Genomic DNA, 5,549 nt, shown 5'->3' on the forward strand with positions numbered 1-5,549 from the left:
TTTCGATTTTATCTCTCTCTCTCTCACGCATACACACACATCGACGAGGTCTTTGCCATGATCAAGCTCATTGGGCTCGGAACCGGTGAACAAGTTCTCAACGACTCCAATAACGGCGATGGACTCATCCCTCAATACTGCATTGAGACGATCTTCTTCAAGCATGACTACGCGGCAGATCCGCCAGTACAAAATCTAGAAAAAAAAAATTTAAAATATTTCCAGACATTTTTTTTATTTCTTGACCGATTTATGGATTTCGTGAGATATTTTTTATTTTGTGATCGATGTGTCACGAAATACATAATTTTGTAATAGTTCGGTCACAAAATTCTCGAAAGCGTATAACAATAAATAATAGAGGTGTCAAATTTAAAACTTTGGTTGATTTCGGGTAATGACCATGGGTTTAGTAATAATTATGTTGAATTCTCCACATAATATTGTCTGGACGGGCATATAAGCTTCCCGTTTTGGACTAAATCGCAAATATTTATAAGTAAAAAGACTAAATATAAAAATTAAAAATTGGGAGCATATCCCCTTAGGCACCATGTTCCTCGGCCCTTTGGGTGGGTAGGTACGTATCGATGTCGCCAAAGCAAGAAACATTGGACTCTGCGGTGAGTTTCTGGAATTTTGCTTCGGCTTATTTCCATGCGTCATTCGAGGAGGAAGCGACAAACTTAAGGCCATTGAGCGCCTGAGCCGCGGTCGACTTGGTGGGTGGGCCCCACTTCAAGCCAGACCTCCTTGTCTCCTCAAACACTTGCTGAAAGTTTAACCTGCGCCCCGTCAAGGAACAAGTCAACGTTTCGTTTATTTTGTAAATTAATCATTTACCAAAATTAACGTATGAAAATGTTAAGGATAATCATGTAAAATATTATCTAATTATTGAGGCAATATACTTGAAACGTTGATCAGGTTATAAATCCAACATTTCAAGTAGGTTAGTCCATGTGTTTTTTATTTATTTAGTTGAGGATAATGGTCACTTCGTATACATATAATAATCCAAAATGACTAATGGTCACTTCGTATACATATAATAATCCAAAATCAAGAGTCAATGAGATTATCTTATGTTCTGTCTGGTACGCAATGCATATTAGAAACTGGTAAGAAACTATTCTAACGCCGAATAATATAAACATTAAAATTATTTTTAATGGTGAAATTCTTTGTTATGTAAATGGGAGGAGGTCGTGCATGAAACCTGAGATATGTAGCCTATATATGGATCATATAATAAGGAAATGGGTTGAAAAATTATCAACAATACTATGAGGTGGAACACCGAAAGGCTTTTTTTTATTAAGCGTCGTAACGATCTAATCAATTTCAAATTTGATTTTAAAGAACAAGTTAACGTTTTATTTATTTATTTATTTTTTGTAAATTAACCATTTAACAAAATTAACATGTGAAAATGTTAAGGACAATCATGTAAAATATTATCTAATTATTGAGGCAACATGCTTGAAACGTTGACTAGATTACAAATTCAACGTTTCAAATGGTTAACCCATGTATTAAGTTATTTTTTTATCAAAAAATTGGCTGCTTAAGCCATGGAATGTGTAGCAATTTAAAATTGGCCAACCTTTCGTTAATATGCTGTAAATAGCCATATTACTTACGTGGCAGCTTATTAATTAAATTAGGTTTACACTTTTGCCCTTATTTAATTCGCAGAAACCGATTAGGGAAGTTTTCAAATTTGAAATTTGAAATTTCCTGCAGATTTTGAAAATTAATAGCTCATTTATTGTTATGTTTTTGGAAGTTTTTAGCGTTGACTTTAGGTAATTAGTATCTATTTTCGTGGTTAAACTCTGTAAATATATTCTTCATTTATTGATATTATTTTGTCTTCCATATATTCATAATTTCCATAATTTTCGTGCTCAAAATATTTCCAGAATTTTTTTTCAGTTCAAATATACTGTAAATATGTTTCTTATTTACAATGAATATACTGTAAATATGTTTTGTTTTTACAATGAATATACTGTAAATATGCTTCTTATTTACACGGATATACCGTAAATATGTTTTCTATGAACAACAAACAAAAAAAAAAAAAATTGTGGTGGCGACGGCCTGAAGGAGGTGCTGCCTCTCGCACGCACGGGGAGAACCATTTCACACGCACGCACGCCCAGAACCATTTATGGCTGTGAAATCAACTCTCCGGTGCTCTCTGTGTCGTTTCCCGGTGTCTCCTCTCGGTCCGGCATCCTCGGCGGCTCGTGGCTGTCCTCTTTTTCTCGGCTGGAACACGCGCGAGTGGTGCTCGGTCTCGGCCATTGATGGCGCGCAAGGAATGAAAAAGAAGATAGGAGAAGGAGATGAAGGAGACGTTGACGATGAGAGAGAGAGGAGGGGGGTGCTCGGGCTCGGCATTGATGGCGGCCTAATCTCTCTCTTTTTTTTTCCCTGAAGAGCAGTAAAACAAGACCGATACAAATCGTATTTTTGATTTATTTACTAACCCGTGTTCGTTCTTCTTCGTCGTCGTTGTATTTCTTCTCTGGGTTTCGATTTCGATTGTAAATAAAGGTGTTGAATCTTTTTTCCGATTCAAATTTGAGCAGTTTCTTCTTCGCGATTTTTTGGCATCTTTTTTTTTTTTTTTAAACAATATTTTTGGGCGGTTGCGTGTTAATGTGAACGCAGCTGACGGTTTTAATTACTCCTCGATTTTCGCGTGCATTAATATCCAAATATTACAGCTGATCACGTATTAATGACCCGGAAGATAGTGGGCGGGAAAATGGAAGGGTAGTCTCGGCCAATTTTTGTTGTAAATAAATCCTCCTGGCTATTTACCACTTATTTACAGAACGTTGACTAAAAATAAATTGGCTATTTTCAGGAGGCTACTTAGCTTAATTACCCTTTTTTTATTTGAGGATAATGGTTACTTCGTGTATATATTATAATCCAAAATCAAGAGTCAGTGAGATTATCTTATGCTCTGTCTGGTACTCAATGCATATTAGAAATTGGTAGGAAACTATTCTAACGCCGAATATGAACATTAAAATTATTTTAATGGTGAAATTCTTTGCATCAATCCGAAACCTGAGATATGTAGCTATATATGGATCATTTAATATAAAATTGAGAAATACGAGTGTCCACTGTTCCAACTCATAAAATAGTTTTTTTGTGGCATTAGTCACACTAATCATCGCCATTCATATACGCCCGCAAGAGAATGCGTGTCAAATCGTCTTTTTATTATCATTATTATTTAATATTGCTTTCACATGATTTTAAGTGCATCGATATTGAGACTTTCATCTGAGCAGGTCTAGAACAAAATGTATCAATCCACTTCTTAGTCAAAGACTATTGTTCTTTGTCTCGACTTATCATGAGTGCTCCAAGGTTAGGAGAGACGAATATCTTCCTTTATAAACGAGTTTTGATTTATTCAATTTGATTTTATGTGTATATAGTTTATGGTCTATTTTTAATAAATAGGTTGTGACGTACCTATAGGAATGTCATTATATGGCCACCAATAGTTTCACTAGAGTTACTCTTTCCATAGAGTGAACTCATTTAGTTGTATGAATTACTCCATCAATACAGCTTAGGGATATTTACTAGAATATTATCATTATCAAAATTAATCAAAACAAAATTTTACGGATCTATTATTTAATGAGTTGTGAAAAGATTATTATACCTTAAATAAAATTGGTCAAAAAACTAAGGATTTTGTGACAAATTAGTCACGAAATCTAAAAATTTTGTGACTGATTTCATAAAGGGTATAATAGTATTTTTCACAACTCGTTTACTAAATAGGAGTAAATAAAAGGCTTTTTACTTTTTTGGACTTTTTTTCAAAAAGGTCACAAATAGGACTTGGTAATTAATTTTGATTTATGTAATTACCCTTTTACCCCCGTGAATATTAAAATTTAAATAAAAAATGTTACTATTTTATTAATGACCGGATTTATTACCTTGCCTCCACGTCACCTTCCTCTTCATTTCTTCATTGACCGAGTTTAACCAGAAGAGAGAGAGAGAGAGTGAGAGCGAGCGACAAAAAAAAAAAAAAACCGTCCAACTTCCTTAACCAAATCGTCTCGATTTGTTTTTCAAACTCCATAATCTCTTCGTCACTCTCGTCCATTCTTCGCCCAAGAAATGAAGATAAAGAACAAGTCGCCGACCAAACGCCCCCCTAAAGTTCCAAAACCAAACCCTAAAAAGAGGAGTCTTCCTCAATCATCGGCTGAAACTCCACCTCCAGTGACGCATGCATCCCCGCGTCGGAGTCCACGCGTGACTTTTGGCTCGGAGTCACCAATGCAAAACTCCCCGGCGAAGAAATGGAAGAAGGTTCTTGCGCCGCCGAAGAAGAAGAGGAAGGTGGTTCTTGAGTCGCCTTCAAATTCTGACTCCTCTGTTCCTTGTACATCCGAGAGACATCAGAAGGTGAGTTTTTTTACTTGCATGTTAATTTTGTGTTGATTATGTGTGGATTTTGTGTTGATTCATGGGTTTGCATGTTTATTGTGTGTTTCATGTAACTGTTAGTTTGACAAAAGTGTTCATTTTTTACGTTATTGGGGATTATGTGTGTATTTTGTAAGAAAATTAGATTTTTCTAGGCTTGCTCATATTAGATGTAGGTTCTATGAATTGTTTTGTGTCACACATTTCTGGGTATCGTGATAATTGTGTCATGAAATTTATGGATTTCTGTGACAATTGTGTCACGAAATATATGGGTTTCGTGACACCTATGTGACGAAATTTCTGGGTATCGTGACAACTATATCACGAATTTCTGGGTATCGTGACAACTATGTCACGATACCCTGAAATTCGTGACACAATTGTAGCGAACCCCATAAATTTCGTGACATAGGTGTCACGAAACCCTAAAAATGTCGTGACACAATTATCACGAAACGCAGAAGTTTCGTGACACAAGAGTCACGAAACCCAGAAATGTCGTGACACAATTGTCACGAAAACCACAATGTTTATGTGTTTAATGTTCCAACTCATATGTGTTTAATGTTTTAACTTTTATGTGTTTAATGTTGTAATTTTTAGGGTTTCATACGAAGGATAAAAGAAGATGAAATAGAGTCCGGCTACTCGTTCAACTTCCATGGGAACTTGGACGATTTCGAAAAGGAGACCGGCATGACCGCCAACCAAAAAGACTTATTCAAAAAGACGTGTTTTGGGCAGTTTCTAGACATGCCCTTGATAACAAAATCGTCCAGAATAATAAGCCATTTGGTGTTGAGATCTGGTTATTATGATGAGGCCGGTGCATCTAACGATTCTCTGGTCATGGAGATTGGTGGAAGACCCCGCGAGTTCACCAAAGAGCACTTTTCCCTGATCACAGGGTTAAGATTCAGCGAAAACTACGCAGAACAACCACGGTACGCTAATGTGGTTGAGGGAGGGCTATACAATGTCACCTTCTGTAATGGTGCTCTTTGCCGGAAAAGGGCCAACATTGGTGCAGTCCTTGAGAGTAGCCACGAATGGCCAGATGA

Source organism: Urtica dioica, chromosome 2 (genome assembly GCF_054948205.1).
Source record: "Urtica dioica subsp. dioica isolate 48M chromosome 2, U.dioica_male_clone48M_v1_H2, whole genome shotgun sequence".
Lineage (NCBI taxonomy): Eukaryota > Viridiplantae > Streptophyta > Magnoliopsida > Rosales > Urticaceae > Urtica > Urtica dioica.